At 42.5% G+C, this 21,912-nt stretch overlaps 2 long non-coding RNA genes across 6 annotated transcripts in view; one reads left to right on the top strand and one right to left on the bottom strand.

Moving 5' to 3' along the window:
- LOC123329464 overlaps nt 1-21,912 on the bottom strand; it is a 164,162-nt gene that overhangs the window by 125,210 nt on the left and 17,040 nt on the right. For 4 of the 5 annotated variants that reach the window (XR_006544919.2, XR_006544920.2, XR_006544916.2 and 1 more), the window contains exon 2: nt 19,441-19,546. This is a non-coding gene — a long non-coding RNA (uncharacterized LOC123329464). Of the gene's footprint in view, nt 1-7,682; nt 9,826-19,440; nt 19,547-21,912 lie in introns of those variants that run through there. The other variant, XR_006544918.2, reaches the window with a different exon arrangement.
- Nucleotides 1,223-6,692, top strand: LOC123329465. Its single transcript, XR_006544921.2, has 2 exons — nt 1,223-1,397; nt 6,232-6,692. It is a non-coding gene; the product is annotated as an uncharacterized LOC123329465 (long non-coding RNA).

The raw sequence follows: 21,912 nt of genomic DNA on the forward strand, positions 1-21,912 counted from the left end.
CCATCTCATCCTCTGTCGTCCCCTTCTCCTCCTGCCCCCAATCCCTCCCAGCATCAGAGTCTTTTCCAATGAGTCAACTCTTCGCATGAGGTGGCCAAAGTACTGGAGTTTCAGCTTTAGCATCATTCCTTCCAAAGAAATCCCAGGGCTGATCTCCTTCAGAATGGACTGGTTGGATCTCCTTGCAGTCCAAGAGGAACACTTACTCCTCTTTAAAGCTCCAAAGTACCACTTCCAATATGACGACTTCCCTGACACCCCATAGGTAGAACTGACTACCCTTTCCTCTGCATAGTTACATGCCTGTGTCCTTTACAACATCACCATTAGCTCCTCGTTGGAGCACAGAGACCACATCAAATGTTTAAACACCCAAGCCCCCAGTACAGCACCTGGTCCTTAGCAGGTACTCAGTACAAGGGTTGGAAATGAAAGCTGTTTCAAGGGAAATGGTCCCGGCGATTGTTTCACATTCAGCTACTCTGACTTGCGCTGTGAATGTGACTTCTTCTCCAGTTTCCAAATAGGACAGAAACCAAGCAAACCACACAGTCCATTCCTCTGCCCTCGGCCTCACAGCACAACAACGATGTTCAAGTCCAGAAGCCATACTCCCGTGTCCTCAAAACAGCATTGTGAAGTCTGGGAATGGTGGGAAAGGATGATAAAAATAGGCTGCTTGAAAATCAAGCATTTTTGCACAGAAAAAGGGGATGAAAACAGCTTCTGGCACCTTCCTGTGAGTAACAGAAGTTTCTATTTTAAAAGAAAGGCAGTCAAATAAGAAGCAACTTTATCACAATGCCGCTTCCCCAGATTTCTTGGCCAAGGCAATGCATCAGCCTGTATCAGGCTCTTGGCATTCCATGATGGATCTGGCTCCAGTGATGATTCATAGCGGCCATGTGAGGAACGAAGGATTTCACAGGAACTCAACCCATTTTTTTTTTAAATGCAGTCCAATAAAAGGCCCAGCTCTGTCAGTCATTCATACAGCACTCAACTTCCCTCCCCAGTAAATAACAAGGTGAGTGATGAGCCTAGCCAAAGGCATAGGCTTCCAGTCTGCTCTCAAGTAGCTAAGGATGTTCAAATCTCCCAAAAGTTTCATGAACACAGTGAAGAAGCTGGGTCCTTGTCTTTGTCCTCCTCCTTAAACTTTCTTTGGCTTTGAATCATCTATGTAGGTTCTGAATGACCTTCATGTTGAGGAATTAAAAAATAATTCCCCTTACATCATTTTGACTTCCACATATTACAAGGCTGAGATGCCAAAATGTTTATGTTTTCATTAAGTTAGGGTTTTTATCACCGTCTGCTCTTGACAGGATCTGAGAAACAATGCTAACCGTTTAAGAAGAAAACAGAGCAGAGTTCATCTGAAGGAAACAGAAGGGGTAAGTGTTACTTGTAGCCTGAATGAAGTCGATTATCATTCTTGGGCAAAATGTTGGCTTCAAAGTTTTCCTGAAGCTACGCCAGAAAAAGGAACAGATTGCAAGTACGTGCAAGTCAGCGCTGAGGAATTCAAATATTGAGAAGCTGGGAGGAGGGTTTTAGCATCTTTTTCTTTTTTATTTTTTTTAAATAGTCTTATTTTTTGGTCACATCATGTGGCATGTGGAATTTTAGTTCTCCAGCCAGGGATTGAACCCACATCTCCTACATTGGAAGCATGGAGTCTTAACCACTAGACCACCAGGTAAGTCCCAGCATCTCTTTCCTGAGAGAGCTTCATGGGCAGTGAGAGGACTCCCCCGTCCAGCCTGGGACTAGGCGGGCCCACGGGCACAATCCTTCACTGTTCAGCCTCTTTATGGCCCAACTCTCACATCCATTGGAGAAGGAAATGGCAACCCACTCCAGTATCCTTGCCTGGAGAATCCCATGGACAGAGGAGCCCAGTGGGCTACAGGCCACAGGGTCACAAAGAGTCAGATACAACTGAAGTGACTGAGCACATACATGACTACTGGAAAAACCATAGTTTGTCTAGATGGACCTTTGTCAGCAAAGTAATGTCGCTGCTTTTTAATATTCTGTCTAGGTTGGTCATAGCTTTTCTTCCAGGAGCAAGCGTCTTTTAAATTCATGGTTGCAGTCATTTTGGAGCCCAAGAAAATAGTCTTTCACTGTTTCCACTGTTTCCCCATCTATTTGCCATGAAGTGATGGAACCAGATGCCATGATCTTTGTTTTTTGAATGTTGAGTTTTAAGCCAGCATTTTCACTCCCCTCTTTCACTTTCATCAAGAAGCTCTTCAGTTCCTCTTTGCTTTCTGCCATAAGGGTGGTGTCATCTGCATATCTGAGGTTATTGATATTTCTCCCAGGCATCTTGATTCCAGCTTGTGCTTCATCCAGCCTGGCATTTCGCATGATGAACTCTGCATATAAGTTAAATAAGCCAGGTGATAATATACAGCGTTGACGTACTCCTTTCCCAATTTGGAACCAGTCCGCTGTTCCATGTCTGGTTCTAATTGTTGCTTCTTGACCTGCATACAGATTTCTCAGGAGGCAGGTAAGGTGGTCTGGTATTCCCATCCCTTTAAAAAATTTGGGCAGTTTGTTGTGATCCACACAGTCAAAGGCTTTAGTGTAGTCAATGAAGCAGAAGTAGATGTTTTTCTGGAATTCTCTTGCTTTTTTGATGATCCAACAGATGTTGGCAATGTGATCTCTAGTTCCTCTGCCTTTTCTAAATCCAGCTTGAATATCTGGAAGCTCTCCATTCATGTACTATTGAAGCCCAGCTTGTAGAATTTTGAGCATTACTTTGCTAGTGTATGAAATGAGTGCAATTGTGCGGTACTTTGAACATTCTTTGGCATTGCCTTTCTTTGGGATTACAATGAAAACTGATCTTTTCCAGTATTGTAGCAAAAGCAGCTAACCCCCAATTTTTAAAATACCCCAATTAAAAACAAAAGAGTTTATGGGTGCTAGACACTGTTCCATGCTTTTAGGTACTTTAGCATATTCAATCCTCTCAACAAGTCCATGGAGTGGGTACTCTGATCCCAATCTTACAAGTGAAGATGCTGAGGCTTAGAGGCCCCATTAATAGGGTTTTTCCAATAGTCATGTATAGATGTGAGAACTGGACTATAAAGAAGGCTGAGCACCAAAGAATTGATGCTTTTGAATTGTGGTGCTGAGAGCATTCTTGAGAGTCCCTTGGACAGCAAGGATATCTAACCAGTCAATCCTAAAGGAGATCAACACTGAATATTCATTGGAAGGACTGATGCTGAAGCTCCAATACATTGGTCACCTGATGCCAGGAGCCAACTCATTGGAAAAGACCCGATGCTGGGAAAGATTGAAGGCAAAAGGTGAAGGGGGTGACAGAGGATGAGATAGTTAGATAGCATCACCGACTCAATGGACATGCACTTGAACAAACTCTGGGAGACAGTGAAGGACAGTGAAGCCTGGCATGCCGCAGTCCATGGGGTCGCAAAGAGTCAGACACGACTCAGAAACTGAACAACAAACAACAATTCACATACCACACAATTCACCATTTAAAGTGTGCATCAGTGGCTAATGGGATATTCATAGAGATACACAACCATAACAAATGTTAGAACATCTTCTCTATTCCAGAAAGAAGTCCTATATCATTTAGCTGTCACCTCCCAATTTCCCCCTTTCTTCCCAGCTCTAGGCAACCACTAATCTACTTTTTGTCTCTATAGATTTTCCCCTTCTGGGCATTATATAATAGACAGTCTTTTTTGACTGGCTCCTTTCACTTGGTATCATATTTTCAAGGTTCATCCATGTAGTAGCATGCACGATTACTTCATTTCATTTTTCAAGTAGGTCACAGCCTTAACCAGTACAGTGTGCGCCTCTCTGGTTCTTTGTACACAAGACCACTGAAGCTCAGAGAAATGAAATAGTTGCCCACGGTCACACAGACAACCAAAGACACATCTGGCATCTGCTGATCCCAAATTATGCTCTCAAAAGTACTATCCTGCCTGCAAAGCATGTCTCTCCTAGGAGAAGTTACCTACACAGGGAAAAGGAACCTTGGGTGTTTTGGTAACTTTCTCCTTACTAACATGAAAGGCAATAAAGTAATGGTTGAAAAAAAGGACTTTAGAATTAAGCTCAGAAGCAAGCTGTGTGACTTTAGACCAATCACTTAACCTTTCTATGTCTTGATTTCCACATCTGTAAGAGAAAAATAATGACATCTACTTCTCAGAGTTGAGAGATAATACATGTAAGTAGCATTATCCAGTCCAAATTCCCATAAGTGTTAGGGAACCACTGACTGAGACCACACGCCCTGGCCAGGCAGGATAATCGCCACTTGCATGCATTGTCTCACAACAAGAGGATGCAGAACGATAAACTACCACCAGCCAGGAGAATCTGGGAGGGGTCAAAAGAAGGGAGGAGACATCAACCCATAATATTGTCCTAGGGCTTCCCAGGTGGCGCAGTGGTAAAGAACTTGTCTGCCAATGCAGAAGCTGTAAGAGACACGGGTTAGATCCCTGGGTCAGTAAGATCCCCTGGAGAAGGAAATGGTAACCCTCTCCAGTAATTCTTGCTGGGAGAATCCCATGGACAGAGGAGCCTGGCAGGCTACAGTCCATGGGGTCACAAAGAGTCAGACATGACTGAAGCGACTTAGCATACACACACCAACTTCTCAGAAATTCTTGTGCTAGAAATCATCTGACAAAGAGATGTGTGTGCCACCAGGAAGAGCCTTGAATGGGACCAAATATGGGCACAAGCGAGATGATTGGCCAGAGACAACTTGGAAAGCTAACCATGTGGCTATAAAACCCAAGACTGAGAGCCACATGGCAGCGCCGTTCTCCTGGCTTCCCTTGCCCTGGTGCTCTCCACCTTCCCAATAAAATCTCTTGCTGTGTCACCATGTGTGTCTCCTTGAACAATTAATTTCAGTGTGTTGGACAAGAGTCTGTTCTCAAGCCCTAGAATGGGTCCCCCTTCCAGTAATATAAGGGCTTAATCAATAATACCATTCTTTAGAGTAATGTGTATTGAGGCAGATCTATGACAAAGAAGGAGGTTCAGTTGGAGGAAAAAAGGTGAAAGCAACACAGTTTTGATTGTGTGGGAATGTTACAGCTGTTTTCAGGTCTCTAGCTCTAGGAGAAATCAGAAACATGGAACATTTGCAAGCAGTACTTCCTCTATACAAAGAAATCTGGGGAGAACCCCAAGGGAAGGCTGCTTCATCTTTCTCTTCCTTCAGCCCACCAGTGGGTACCCCACTTGCTTTCTGCACATTTTCACTCCTAAACCACTTGATGCCAAAGAATTCAAAAGCTTTTGGTGGAAGTTGAGACTTCTGTACATTCCCTGGGAAGCATAAGAGGGTGAAACAGTAATCTTACTACGAGCATGCCAATTACACATTCAACCAAATTTATTTCTGCATTCCTCCTTCATGCAATTGAAGAACATAAGTATTAGGTTCGGAATTCACAGTAGGTTTCTAAGTTTTGAAATGAAATTATTTTTAATTAATTGAAAACTGTCTTTCTCAAAAGTAATGCAAACCTATTTTTAAGATCTTACTAGTAGGCCAAGTATCAATTTGGAAACTGCAGACATAAAAAAAAAAGGATATGAAAAAAGGTAACAATTAAAACATGCTCTTTTTAAAAGGGGAGAGGAAGGGGAGGCTAATTAATACTACTAGCTATAAAAGAGAAAGTTGTTTCAATCACTAAATGGATTTTTTCCCTCTTGCAAATAAAGTCTTTTATTCATTTATTCAGGTAATGCACACCTATTGGTAAAATACAATGGTTCTTCTGCTGGTTTTAGAGAATTCATTCCTTGTCAATAAAAAATTTTTTTAAAAAAAACTTGTTCATCCAGGGTGAACAGGGGGGAGTTGAGCAGATCTGAGGATGTTTTTAGATGGTTCAATTCAGACTCACGAAACTGCACATATTAGACCTAACTCATCGATCCACCCAGCCCTGGACTCCTTGTACATTCATCTAAAATATTTATATTTTGGAAAATGAAGGGTGAGGGAAGTAGCACATTAGCAAAGCCTGCTTGGCATCTTCCAGGGGTATTTGAAGATTGTGAGTGCATCAATCCAAAGAATAATTCATAAGAATCAGTTACAATGAAGAATAGAAGCTAGTGGATAGAGAATCTGCTCTGAATTCATAATTTTGGTTGTAAATTCTTACATCTCACTGTTTTTGCTTTTAGTGAACCTTACTTTGGTGGCCACCAATGAACCATGAATGATGTCATCCATGACTGGTGTCATTCCCTCCTTCTTCCACCTCTTCAACTTCCTAGCCTTGGTCATGCAACTGGCTTTAGCCAATGGGATATTAGCAAGATTGGTGAAAGGAGAGGTTTGTCCCCTTGGAATGTGTGCTTTGGGGATACACCTTCTCAAAACCCAGTCACCATGCTATGAGAAGACCAAATTAACCACATGAGGAGAATGGAGGTCCTCACCAAGAGTCCCAGTCAAGCTCCCACCAACAGCCAACATCAACTCACTAGTGAACCACCTTGGAAGAAAATCCTCTAGCCCCACTTGAACCTCTCCAGATGAGCCATGGCAGCCAATGTGACACAAAGCAGAGATGAGCTGATCCTGCTAAATCCTGTCCATTGCAGAATAATGAATAAATCAATAAATGTCATTTTAAATCATTGTTTTGGGGTAGTTTGTTATGCAGCTTTAGAGAACCAAAACAGGAATTTGAACCTAGAACCCAGCAAAGATGTGAACTCTGCTTTTCCAGTCCAAAATCCACTTTTCTGAACCATCAAGAGGAAGATAGCCTGCCTCTTCCTCTCCACTGAGAGTCTGAGAAGGCTGGCTCAGGCAGTGCTATCCCCAACAAGGCTACCTTTTAATCACAACAGCAAAAGCATCATTTATTCAGCTCTTTCTAAATGCCAGGGACTGTGCCAGAGCTGTGTGTGTGTGTGTGTGTGTGTGTGTATACATATATATATATATATATATATATATATATATATATATATAGGTATTTAGCATATTGGGCTTCTTAGGTGGCTCAGCAGTAAATCTGAGTCTCCTACTTGCAATGCAGGAGATTCAGGTTCAATCCCTGGGTCAGAAAGATCCCCTGGAGGAGGGAATGGCAACCCACTCCAGTATTCTTGCCTAGAGAATCCCATGGACAGAGGAGCCTGGCAGGCTACAGCCAATAGGGTCACAAAAAGTTGGACATGACTGAAGCGACTGAGCATGCATGCGCACACATATAGAATATCATTTTGTCCATGTAACAGCTCTTTGAGAATAGAAATAACAGTACTCAACATATGAGGAAACAGTCTTGGAGAAGTTGAGTCACTTGCCTAAGATGTTCCAGCCAGTAAGTGGTAGAATTAGGCTTCCAACCAGTCCTCTACTGCTAAAACCTCTACCATCCAGGATATGCTTCCTTCATACCAGGAAGGCATTGTTGACCCAACTTCACAGCCTATGCCTTGCATTTCCCTTTGTCTTTATGCATTTTTAAAAATTTGTTTTTATCTATTTATTTTTTATCCATCCCAAGCAGCATGTGGGAGCTTAGCTCCTGGACCAGGGATCGAGCCCATGCCCCCTGCAATAGAAGCACAGATTCTTAACCACTGGACCGCCAAGGAAGTCTCATTTATTTATTTTAAATTTTATTTTATTATGGTAAGAGCATTTAACATGAGCTACCCTCTAAACACAAGTTTAACTATACAAACATTACTGTTGACTATAGATACAACGTTGTACAGTGGCTCTCTAGAAGCAAGAGTTATCTATGGCTCAATGAAACTTTACACTGGTAGACTGGGCCTTGTTTTTTGGTGGGTTGTTTCTTTATTGTTGTTGCTGCCAGCAGGGATAAAGGGATTCTATTAATCTTTCCACAGTCTTTAGACATTATCTTCCCAACCTCCCAAGTATACTTTTATTATTTTTGAGATGTAGATGCCAAGCCACAGACAACGTCTCTCTTCTAGAAGGGAAAGGAAAAGGAACCTATTCTCTTCAACACATCATATTTTACAGGATTCTCATCCCTGGTTTAACTCCAATCACAACCCACCCACTTCCCCTCCATTGGAGAGCTGGAGACCCAGTGAGGAAACGCCCAGCCCTCTATTCTGTCACAGGCATCCTCCCTGATGTTCACAGGTGATGAGGCCAGGAGAAGGCAATGTTCTTACTGGTGGAGGCCTGGTCCCCATATGCCAGTACTCACTCTTGGTGAGCCAGCCTACGTCACATGACATGTCAAGAATGTGCCCGTGTTGGCATTAAAGTCCCTTATTGTGTCCTTTCTCCTTTTCCCCTTAGAACCACACCTATCATTTGGTTGTGTGTATAACCAGTGCCTCTGAAAGAAAAAAAGGAGTCCCAGAAGAGACTAAAGGAAAATGGAGTCCAGGGTTGGGCTGGTCTTTACCATCTACCACCCCCACATTGCTTTGAGAAAGCTTTGAGCAGCTGAATTTTTACGTTCATGGAGATGCATTATATATTTACAGATATTAAAAATTATAACTACAAAGATAGAAAGACAGGAAGGAGTGGAGAACGGGGCAGGGTTTTAGGAGGGAGAGTTTGGAGTTCTGCCCAGTGGTTGTAACTTACTACAATACTCCTCTTCAATATGGCACTTCTCCCACTGATGATAAATATTCATTTGTAAGTACACTTGCCCTGCTAAATAGTGAACGCTTCAACAAAAGGGATCGCATTTTAGGTAAATCTGCAATTCCATTTTGTATAGCACCAACATATATATTTTTTGAATGACTGAGAATGAATGACCAATTTTTCTTAATTTCTATGGTTCTCCTAGTTGCTGGCATCCTGCCTTGTGTCCAAACTCTTTGTTCTGCCTCTTCAGTTTCTGTGGGCCATAAATCATGACATGACAGGAAGACATTGAGAAAATTGTATTTGGCCAAGATACAGAATCCTAAATCCTTGAATCCTGCCCTCCTACAAATGCCCTCTACAAGGAACTCAAGAAGTACAGAGAAGAAAAGTGTAACACAGACATTTTAGTCCATGAGAATTTCACTCCAACATCAATCTCCATCTGCAGTTCCCAGAGCAAAGCTGGACAATGTGAAAGCCTGTCTAGGATAAAGGCAATCTCCTCCTCTTCTTCTCCTGGGCCCATAGCCATGAAGAGGGAAAGCAGATCCATGGAAAATCACATCAAGGCCAAGCCAAGCCAGAGAGTTAGCATTTGTCCTTGTCAACTGATCTAGTCGTCAACTCCAGGACATTCCTAGAGCAGGGCAATTCCTGAACCTGTAATTCAGGCCTTCCTTCTGCATATGTCTTGAGAAAGAAAGAGAGGAAAGAAGATTCCAGGAGATGCCAGAGGACTCCAGAGAAACTCCTGCCACAGGGGATCCAGGGATCATCCTCTTTGTTAGGAAAGATGTTCCAACCTCTAGCACTGAGGCACAATAAATGGCCTTGACCTTAATCCTTTACCAATATTTCTCCTTGAGGGTAAAATTTGGAACTTGGAGTAGGAGAGAGGCTGTGAACATTCCTAGAGGCCAGACGGCTCTGAAGTTACATTTATCCTGGGACTGCTACCTGCTTTTGATCCACGGCACATTTGCTCTATAGTTTCTAGCTTTTCTACACGTCCGGTCCCATCCACCTCAACCTTGACTCAACGTGTGATTCATCCCTCACACCTGGTGTCTTCTGTGGGTCCAGTCTTGGGAAGAGAGAACAGGACCTTTCTGTCAATGAATTCTGGGATCTTCACAGGTTCACCTTCCTTTCTCATGTCTTCCTTGCTGGAGGGTGGATACCAATAAATAAGTGCACACATTCATAAATAATCATCAAAGCTATATGCATCCTTTTGTCTTTAGTTGATAATTATGAATTTTGGACCCAGAGTGTATTGTTCTCTTAGGCTCTACCTTCTCTGAAATCTTATTTACATGGATTTAAAGTATCCTTGAAATCACTTGAAAGTTCTGAAACATTTAAACCTTCAAAGAAAGAGACAAATGTGCCTCTCCCTGCTCCTCACACCCCTCACATTTCAAGCACCTGAGTAAGGACAGATGTTTAAAGGACAGATGTTTAAATCCTTACCATGAGGCCCTCTCTCCAAAGAGCACTGACTAACAGCCAACAAGACTGAACATTGAGTTAATACCCAATGTTAAGCAAAGTCAAAAAGCAAATATATCGAGTTTCCCTGGTGGTAAGGTGGTTAAGAATCTGCCTTGCAATGCCGGAGACACTAATTTGATCCCTGGTCTGAGAAGATCTCACATACTGAGGGGCAACTAAGCCCATGTGACTCAACTACTGAACCCACACTCTAGAGCCCGGGAGCCACAACTACTGAGCCCACGTGCCACAATTCCTAAAGCCCTCGTATCCTAGAACCCATACTCTGCAGTTGAAGCCACTGCAACAAGAAGTTGCACCTCCCTGAAGATGCAACGGCCTCTAGGACATGCAAGCCACTGCGACAAGGAGAAGCACCGCAACTAGAGAGTAGCCCCCAACCCCCGCAACTAGAGAAAGCCCATGCACCGCAGCAAAGACCCAATACAGCCACAAATAGATAAATAGAATGAAAAAAAATCAAGTACATCAGTTCTTAAGGCACATTTCAAAGGAAGATACAGCCTACTTGATAGCAATCCTGAGCAAAACTTGCCCTGGCGGGTATCTGACAGAGACCATGCTTTGTAAGGCTTCCAAAGTCCTTCCCAGCAGGCAGCTTGGCAGTCCACAGTCTTGTTGGAGAGAGAGGTCTCCAGGTCTAGGAGCCAAAGCTGAGAAAGGGGAAGGTAGACCACCCACAAGCCAAAACATGATGACACACTTCCCTAACGCTGCAACCGCAGTAGCACATTGATCCTGCCTGTAGCCTTCACGGAGCTACATCAGGATTCCCCTGCTACAGCTGAGAAAACAGATATGCCTTCTCTCACGCTCAGTGGGTCAGCTTTGCCCCTGCACTCTTGAGACCTGGAATTTCTACCCGCTGTCCTCTAAGTCATGAGTATTTCTTGTTGTTGTTAGTCACTAAGTTGTGTCAACTCTTTGCAACCCCATGGACTATAACCCACCAGGCTCCTATGGCCATGGAATTTCCCAGGCAAGAATGCTGACTCCATACTCATCTCCTAAAAATCCAGGCATTGTTGCAACTAAGAAATAAAGCCTGAGAACCAGTGGATAGGAGGGTAATGGGGCCACTGATGCTTCGAGGCTTTGTACCTGCAGACATCTTGAGTGTCTTACATGCCTCATCATTTGCCTCATCACATCTTCCAAGGATGCTCTCATCCTGTATCATCTAGAACCATTTGAAGGGGAAGTTAAGTGAAAGCCTTTCCGAAGTCCACAGGGTTAAGCTTTTGGTGGTCTTGATTTTCTCCATCAACCCCACTTCCCAGATTTACATTTGAACTGTTTCATCCCAGTGGCCACACAGAGGACAGGACACTTAAGTGTGAAATCACAAAATACATCTGCTCTTTCACAAAGCAAAGCAAACTACCTCAGTCACAAAGCTTGTCATGATGCTAAAACAGTGCTAGAAATGAGAATGGGGGATAGAGGAAGCCATAAAAAAGAATTTGAGAGATAAGGGTCCCCAAAAGGAAGTGTTATCTCTTGAGATTAGTCCTATAAAGAAAATGTACTTGCCACTAAAGGATGCTCAAATCACCCACCTTCCACCAATTCCCATGTGTGATGGGTCGGCTGTAACCAGGAAGGGTCAAGATATTCAATTCTGTGAAAAGTAGCATTTAAAAATAAAATTCAATTATTGGCATGCATTGCAATACTTCCTCTGCTCCAAACTTAATGCTGAAGCCACCCATGGTACTGCTGTCTCAGCCAAATACAGTAAAGGAAATAAGCCTTCTCACAGAGGGTCCACATGAACGACATTCAACAAGCAGGGTCAGACAACACTGCAAACAGGCAGAGAAGGTTTCCATGATACAGCACCATTGGGCATGCTTCAGCCAGGCAAGCCAGAGCTGCTGTGTTCCTGCCTTCTCTAAGTGCCGCTTATAAAGATATTTCCATAAGTGAAAGTGAAAGTCACTCAGTGGTGTCTGACTCTTTGCAACCCCACGGACTATACAGCCCATGGAATTCTCCAGGCCAGAATACTGGAGTAGGTAGCCTTTCCCTTTTCCAGGGGATCTTCCCAACTCAGGGATCGAACCCAGGTCTCCCACATTATGGGCAGAGTCTTTACCAGCTGAGCCACAAGGGAAGCCCAAGAATACTGGAGTGGGTAGCCTATCCCTTCTCCAGGGGATCTTCTGGATCCAAGAATCAAACTGGGGTCTCCTGCATTACAGGCAGATTCTTTCCATAGACTGCAGGGAAATAGTCCCTGGCACTTGAAACATCTAACTCTAGGGAAGACAGTGCTCAGTTTTTGCCTGTGAATCCAATCCATATAAAATACAGAATGATGACAACATAGAAAAAGACCTCTCGTACAATCTCTTTATAGTCCATATGCCATTCAGTTGCCCTTGAGTATCTGCTGCTGCTGCTGCTAAGTCGCTTCAGTCGTGTCCGACTCTGTGCGACCCCATAGATGGCAGCCCACCAGGCTCCCCCGTCCCTGGGATTCTCCAGGCAAGAACACTGGAGTGGGTTGCCATTTCCTCCTCCAATGCATGAAAGTGAAAAATGAAAGTGAAGTCGCTCAGTCGTGCCCAACTCTTAGCGACCCCATAGACTGCGGTCCACCAGGCGCCTCCATCCATGGGATTTTCCAGGCTGGAAAGTGGGTACTGGAGTGGGTTGCCATTGCCTTCTCCCCTTGAGTATATCTACTTTCCTACATAATTTATTAATATTTTATATATGAAAGTGAAAGTTTTAGTCACTCGGTTGTATTCAACTCTTTGAGAACCCACGGACTGTAGCCTGCCAGGCTCCTCTGTCCATGGAATTCTCTAGGCAAGAATGCCAGAGTGGGTTGCCATACTCTTCTCCAGGGGATCTTCCTGACCCAGGGATTGAAACCAGGTCTCCTGCACTGCAGGCAGATTCTTTACTGTCTGAGCTATCAGGGAAGCCCCATTTCATATATATGATGTCCATATCTTCTTAGCTAGACCAAAATTTGTAAGACAGCAAAGGCCATCAAGCTCTATATAATAAATTTACGCTATCAAGACACCTTCTTTCAACATATCTTATGCTTGGCTTCAAGTAAAAGACCACCTTCGTTCAATGTTTTGCATTATTTTTTTTGTACTGAGTCCTGAACAATTTGCTGTTACTCATCTCATTCTTTCTTCCTGAGCTATTGATAATTTTCCTGGTTTTAATTTTCTTTTTAAAAAATATTTATTTATTTACTTGGCTGTGTTGGCATCTTTGATGTAGGATCAGTAGTAGTGGTGCTTGGGCTTAGTTGCACCTCAGCTCCCTGACCAGGGATCGAACCTGAGTCCCCTGCATTGCAAGGCAGATTCTTAACCACTGGACCACCAGGGAAGTCCCCTTGTTTTAACCTTTTAAACCTGGTTTTTCACCTCTCCTTGCTCTGTGCATTTAGCTTTGAACTCAAGACCGTCTTTAGCAGTGGGAAACAGCATAGATTTTGAAGACAGCCTTCCTGAATTCAAATCCTCACACTACCATTTACTAACAGTATGACCCCGGGCAGGCCATTCTAATTCTCTATACCTTAATGTTCTTAACTGAAAAATGGTGCTCATAATGACACCTGCCTCCCGGAATTGTTGAGAAGACAAAATGGTTTATATGCAAAACAAAAAAGCAATGTCCGACACTGTAGCACTGCTCAATAAGTGTCAACAGCTGTGAGGCACTTTTTCTGCCACCTCTATGGCCATGTGGATACTTTAGTCAACCTGGGGCAGTTCATCCTCTCAATGCTGTTCCACTCCCAGGTTCTTTACATCTGATGAGCCAGGCCAGGCTCACTCGAGCAGACAGTGAAGAGGGCATACACTGCTCTTAAACAGACACTCTGTGCCTAATGCAGAGTGAGGCATGTCTTAGGGCTTCCCTGGTGGCTCAGATGGTAAAGAATTTGCCTGCAATGCAGGAGACCCAGGTTTGATCCCTGGGTTGAGAAGATCCTGTGGAGAAGGGAATGGCAACCCACTCCAGTATTCTTGCCTGGAGAATTCCATGGACAGAGGAGCCTAGTATGTTATAGTCCATGCAGTCACGAAAAGTCAGACATAATTGAGCGACTAACACACACATAACATATGACATTCTTATCCCAGTGATTAAATTTCTTAAATAAATTTAAGCTTCAGCTTAAATTTAAATTGAGTTCCATACAGCTTTAGTTAAATATAACAGGAACTTTTCTCCTTTTTACCTGGTTTCCTATCAGAGAAACATGTGTCTTGCTCCTCACTGCAGAGTAAAGCTCACAAATAAACCATTACATGTCTTACATGTCCACTCGTGGTCTCACACTTGACAGCATACCAATAAAGCAAGATTCATTCAATCAACTAACATTTATTTGCTATGGATCCTGCCTTTAGACAGTTAATACCAATTCTTAAGACAAGACTAACACATATGACACTATCAAAGAACAATACAAAATATATAATTAAGTGCCCAGCCAAGTAAATGGTGTTGATTATAAATACGGAAGTTCTGAAAAGGGCTTATTAGGCAGTGGGTCATTGTAATTCACTTATTTACTCAAAAAAAAAAACAACAAAACACACTCATTGAGCATTATCTAAGCCTAAAGTTCTATAGTAGGCTTTGGACCTGGGTGGAGAACATCGTGATCTTTCTTCCTTACAGTCCTGCATAGGATAATAGCCATATGGTTACGGGAGTTAATTCATCTAAAACAATCATGGTAAACTCACTCATCTTGACTGCGATTTATTCCCCATTGGCCACTGAGACTAAGAAGGTTGTTTGGAGGCTTCTGGGAAAGTTCTTCCTTGGTCTGAAGAAACCATCACAGGAAGGCTTGTCTGTGTGCTAAGCTGTTTCAGTCGTGTCCTACTCTTCGTGACCCTCTGGACTGTAGCTCACCAGGTTCCTCTGTTCATGGGATTCTCCAGGCAAGAATATTGGAGTAGGCTGGGCTGCATGCCCCCCTGCAGGGGATCTTCCTGACCCAGGGATTGAAACTGTGTCTCCTGCGACTCCTGCGTTGCTGGTGATTCTTATCCGCTGAGCCATCAGGAATAACTTTTGTTTTGATTATGGCCATATATGGATGTGAAGTTCATAACTGCCACCCACATCTTGCCACCAGCTTAATGACAGGAAAACCAAGGGTCAAAAGAACTATAGGGAACCAGGGCAGTACTACCACATTAACTCAGGTTTCTGTCCTGTATCTGGGTTTCCAGTTATGTAATGGAGTACATAAGTTTAAGGTGGATGAAGATAAATAAGATATGAACAACCCTCAAAGAGCTCACAGCCAAGCATTAACATGAAATCATACAGCACTGCAATTTATTAGTTGAGCAGAGCAGAAAAACATTCCAGAAATAAAGGCAGATCAGAAGAAGGAGGAGTTGGCAAAGATGTAAGAGAGGTAGATTCACCAATTTTCATTAGTCCTTGAAGGGCAGTCAAGGAACGATGGTTAAACAATGAGAAACTGGCAATATATCCAACCTATCCCTACAGAACTTGGCTTAATTCTCACATCTTCATTAATTATTGTCATTATTCCATACATCTTAAAGAAAGGAAAAGAGTACATCTTCCTAGCATTGAGTTAATGTGCTAAACATGTAACTTCACATTGATTCCTGTTCCCTGAAATCAGCCTACAAGTTTCTCTCTTAAAGGCTCTTTTGATCTCTGAGAATATGACTGGCCACACAATTACAGAAAATCAGAACACATTACCCCATGTGCCTAGCTCTTGGTAACTATGACACGTAACAAAAATATATTCTCCTTGTTTGATATCATTAGATGATACTAACATGTTCAGCCACCTTTTTATATGGAAAAAGTTTTTTCTGTCAGATAAAAAAATCCAGTAAGTATCCATGGACTAGACTTGTCATTATTTATCTTACAGATAGTTCAGGCTTCACTGTGTACTTGTAACACTGGGGAATTCCAAACCAGATTTTGGAAACAGCATTAGAGTCTTGCTATGGTCATGTTAGGAGGATATATAGCATGGAAGCTTTGTTTCGTTCCGATCCTCAAATCGACTTCCATGTTTCTTCAATTTTTATTGAAGTCATTTCTTGTAGGTGTGCCTCTCTGCTGATATTACCTGGGGATGCCTCTTGGGAGGCCACTCAGCTCCCCAGAACTACCTAGCAGGTCCCTTTATATGCTCTGATATGCTAGGAAATAAATGTATAGATATTAAGAAACCAGATTCCAGAATTAGACTGACTTGGGTTTAAATCCTAGTTTTGTAGCTTATTTGCTATGTTACTTCATCTTCTTGAGTCACTGTGTAAACCAATACTGACTAAGAAATAAAATAATGTAGGCAAGGTTCTTAAAATCATGCCTGACATACAATGACTTTCAACAAATTTATAGAGCTGGAGACATAAGGCAGACACAGATCTCATGTAATAAATGCCTAATAAATAATAGCCATTGTTATTTTTTCCATTAGTTTTAATAACCCCTATTCCTCTCCCATGATACATCCATTCTCAAATGCTCAGAGAGAAAAAGCAAAAAGTAGTTCTAGATTTTGAGTTTGCCTTCTGTACTCCCCGTACCTCATGCCTACTCCAGTGTAAGTCACACTGGCTCCACCATGATGTTTCCAGAACGCATCCTCTTCTCTCTACTTCTCCTGCTGCCACCTGGCCCAGGCCACTATCATGCCACTTCTAGCCCTTTATCTGAATTTACCACCATCTTGGGAAGTTACAAGTGCTGAGGTAGTTAGCAATGGGATTCCCTGTGGTGTCCTTCAAGAAATGCACTAGCCCGTACACATGAAATTAAGTATGAACTCTTCTGATGATGATCTGCGTGTTGCCTACTTTTTCGAGCATCTTGATCCCTCCTTACCATCATGTTCTAGACACAGCAGGTTTCCTTCTGCTCCTTAAACAAACCCAAAGCTTTCGCCCTTAGTTTTCACTCTCTCCTGTGTCCTCTTAGAGTTGGTCCCTATCCTAGATAGAAAATCAGCTCAAATGGACTTCCTCAGACAGGCTGTTCTAGACTTCCAGGATCAGTTTCAAACTTAACATCCTATTTTATCTTTTTCACAATATGAGATGAGCTTGTCTATTTGTTGACCTGTCAAGAGGTTCTGTAGACCCCAGAATGTAATCTCTGTGAGGGCAGGCACCTTATCTGCCCTATCAGCTGCTACATCTTCTATGCCTTAAAAGAGTATGTGGCATATAGTAGGTGCAGAATGAATATTGTTGTTTAGTTGCTAAGTTGTGTCTGACACTTTTGGAATCCCATGGACTATAGCCCGCCAGGCTCCTCTGGCCATGGAATTTCCCAGGCAGGAATACTGAAGTGGGTTGCCATGTCCTTCTCTAGCAATCTTACCAACCCAGGGATCGAACCTGTGTCTCCTGTACTATCAGGCAGATTCTTCACCACTGAGCCACCAGGGAAACCCATAATGAATATTAGTTGAACAGCATAATACTAAGATTCCAAATGCTGCTTCAGCTTATTAACAATTTCCACAAGTCATTTCACTTCTTACCAGAGGGGGATTTAGTCCCTGAGTATCATGAGTTGAAAAAACCATGGGAACATTAGAAAGAAGCTGTGTTGTACTTCATTTAAAGATAAGGAAATGGAGACTCAGACATGAGATGGGGTTTACAGAATTAGCACCAGAACCTGGACAAGAGCCCAGAGCTCCTAAGGTCCAGACATGTGGCCATTATATGGCCAGTCCCATAATATTGCTCTCCTGGACTCATACTTCCTCTGACCTCTAGATTGGCAGGAAGAGACCAGTGAAGTCTGAAATCACACCAGCCATTTCATAGGAATTACACAGGCACTGGGGTGAGGACAAGAACTACGCTACTAAAGCCAAGGAAAGAAGAGACAGAATCAGAGAAAGCACCAGACCACAGAATCCCAACCCCAAAAACTCCCTTCTCAGATGCCATGAACTACAGATTAGGAGTTATAAGCTGTCAATATTGGCAGTATGCACTAAACTCTGTTCTAAGAGAATTATGGAATCTCAGCAAGGGACGAGACCTCTATGGTTCATCCAACCCCACTCAGATGCTTTCACCATTTACAATATGTCTGCCAAGAAGTCATCAGCCTTATGTTAAATATCTATGGCACTGGATACTCATTGCCTCCTCAGGAGGCTCATTCTGTCTTCCAACAGCTTTGACTCGATGAACATTCTTCATTCAACTGAGCTATAAGTCTCCTTCTCTCAATTCTATTGATTCTAGTTTGGCCATTTTTGAATATCTAAAAGCAGCTGTCATAGCATCCTTGAGTTTGGCCAGTTCATATGGAATGACCATGCACTGACACAGGATTTTCTTATGGATTACTCCCTCTATACACAGTTATGGAGAAGGTAATGGCACCCCACTCCAGTACTCTTGCCTGGAAAATCCCATGGATTTCACTTTCACTTTTCACTTTCATGCATTAGAGAAGGAAATGGCAACCTGCTCCAGTGTTCTTGCCTGGAGAATCCCAGGGACGGTGGAGCCTGATGGGCTGCCGTCTATGGGGTCGCACAGAGTCAGACATGACTGAAGCGACTTAGCAGCAGCAGTAGCAGCATACACAGTTAAGTGGAATCACATTCTTCACAAAGTAGGGCTTCAGGTATAGGGTAAACAGCTTAGAAGCCAGAACTTTCCTTGCTCCAGAGATTATAACTGTGGGTTTAAGTAAACCTTTCTGTCCATGAGTGCTCACAGCCACCCCCACTCCACCTCCAGCCCCTTAAAAATAATCCTGCTATGCCTGTTCAGTTCCCACTCCTTCTCAATTCTACTAAGAAAGGATTTTTTGCTTACTGAGAGAGAAGCTAAGTTGACCTACATAATAAAATGATAGAAAGAGGGGTAAGGAGATGAGAGATCAAAAAACTTTGAAGCCTAGTTATCAAGGAAGAGTCTCTTTTGGAGTTGAGGTTATAAAGAAAGAGATATTGAGGCAACTACAGGGTGTAAGCGAATGGGAGAAAAAAAGGAAAAGTGATGTTACAAAGTGTCAAGGTGGCTTAGTAATGACATTCTCTTTGATCTTCTCCAAGAAATGCAAATAGGAGATTTCTATTGCTTTTAAGTGCCTTTAGTTTAGGACTGAGTTTCCTTGGATGTGACACACAACTCTTTGACTAGACCACATACATTACTGAATTTATTAGGTTACACGCACTAAGTTAATCCTCTAACAATTATTAACAATTTTTATTCAGAGTGATTTACCTTATGCCATGAACGATGCTGAGGACTTCATCTTCTTATCTCAGTTAATTCTTATAGCACCCCTTTGAGGTAATATGCCATTATAATTCTCATTTTTCAGAGGAGGCTGTAAAACAGAGAGAGGTAAAATAAATATTTCCACAGACACAAGTAATGATATAGCTTTCAGACCCGTATTTTCTAACTCTAAATCCCATACTTTATCTCTTATGGTAACCCCAGCAGAATGGCCTCCATGACTATTATTGTCTGTTGTTTAGTTGCTCAGTCCTGTCTGACTCTTTGCAACCCCATAGATACAGCACACCAGGCTCCCCTCTCCTTCACTATTCACTATCCCCCAGTGTTTGCTCAGGCTCATGTCCACTGAATCAGTGAAGCCATCCAACCATCTCATCCTGTTGCCTGCTTCTCCTCCTGCTTTCAATCTTTCCCAGTATCAGGGTCTTTTCCAATGAGTCGGCTCTTTGCACCAGGTGGCCAAAGCATTGGAGCTTCGGCTTCACCATCAGTCCTTCCAATGAACATTCAGGGTTGATTTCCTTGAGGATGGACTGGTTGGATCTCCCTGCTGTCCAAGCGACTCTCAAGAGTCTTCTCCAGCACCACAGTGCAAAAGCATCAGTTTTTTGGCCTTCTTTATGGTCCAACTCTCACATCTATACATGAATACTGGGACAACCATAGCTTTGATTATACAGACCTTTGTCAGTACAGAACAAAGACAGAGAAAGAGCCAGAGTGGCGAGTCTGGAATCCAGGAATCTTCTGATGCTCCAAGGAGATTATCCTACATAACGCTTGTCCCACAAGTTGACAGTCAAGCACTGATTTAACACTGAGATCAGAGGCAAAATCTAATGATGGTTGAGATTTCTGGCACTTTCCTTTGAAAGAGACCAAAACTTTCAAAAACTTTAGTCTCATTACCCACAGTGTTGATTATTCAATTTTAGCCCATGGGTAATTTTTTTCCCTTGAGCACATCAACTCAGAAACCTTCAAAAACAAAACTGGGCTTACAAAAAGTGTAATTGATAAAGCTAACTTTTTCCTAGCTGACTTTATGGTTTTCGCTAAAATGCAAGCTAAACTGAATTCTGTAATGGACCATCCTTCATAATAATTGTAGTCTATTTGTATGCAAATAGCTGAACGGCATCTCTCAATTTCAGAGTCTGGCTATAAACTCACATCAGTTTTGGGTAGATTCTAATTATGCATCTGGTATAATAGGTATTGAATCAGTGAGAAATTCTGACACCAATTTGGAGAGTTTACATTCATTATTCACTATTTGAACTTTGGAATCAAAAAGTAGGTTTTATAATAAAATATGTTGGGTTGTAGCGTTATTTAGTAACTGTTTAGTCTGTTTAGTAACAGGTTATTTAATTTTCACAGTGTTGTAAAAGTGGAAATAATAATGACTCCCTCCCAGGATTATTGGATAATTAAATAAGATAATGTACACAAAGTACTTGGGATAGTATTTGGATCAATAAATTTTTTTTTCTGTTCTCCACTGACAGATCACCTCCATGGTCATTTGGTATTTTGGTAGCCAAATCTTAACAACTTCCTCATTATTCATTGGTTGATTACAGCCACCCTACAAAAAGACTTCACTCCCCATGACTCCAGCCTAACCTATTTTTTTTTTAATTTATTTTGAATTGGAGTATAGCTGATTAACAATGGTGTGATAGTTTAAGGTGGACAGCAAAGGGACTCAGCCATACATGTATCTATTCTCCCCCAAACTCCCTTCCCCTCCCATCCAGCCTGCCACATAACATTGAGCAGTTTCTTGTGCTACACAGTAAGTCCTTGTTGGTTATCCATTTTAAATATAGCAGTGTGTACATGGTGATCCCAAATGCCCTAATTATCCCTTCCGTCTACCCTCCCACTCTGGTAACCATGTTTGTTCTCTAAGTCTGTGAGTCTGTTTCTGTTTTGTAAATAAGTTAGTTTGTATCACTTTTTAGTGATTCACATATAAGGGATATCATATGATATTTCCCCTAATCTGACTTACTTCATTCAGTATGACAATCTCCAGGTCCATCAGTGTTCATTTCAGTTCAGTTCAGTCGCTCAGTCATGTCCGACTCTGCGACCCCATGAATCGCAGCACGCCAGGCCTCCCTGTCCATCACCAACTGCCGGAGTTCACTCAGACTCATGTCCATCGAGTCAGTGATGCCATCCAGCCATCTCATCCTCTGTCATCCCCTTCTCCTCCTGCCCCCAATCCCTCCCAGCATCAGAGTCTTTTCCAATGAGTCAACTCTTCGCCTGAGGTGGCCAAAGTACTGGAGTTTCAGCTTTAGCATCATTCCTTCCAAAGAAATCCCAGGGCTGATCTCCTTCAGAATGGACTGGTTGGATCTCCTTGCAGTCCAAGGGACTCTTAAGAGTCTTCTCCAACACCACAGCTCAAAAGCATCAATTCTTCGGCACTCAGCC

Source organism: Bubalus bubalis, chromosome 15 (assembly GCF_019923935.1).
Source record: "Bubalus bubalis isolate 160015118507 breed Murrah chromosome 15, NDDB_SH_1, whole genome shotgun sequence".
Lineage (NCBI taxonomy): Eukaryota > Metazoa > Chordata > Mammalia > Artiodactyla > Bovidae > Bubalus > Bubalus bubalis.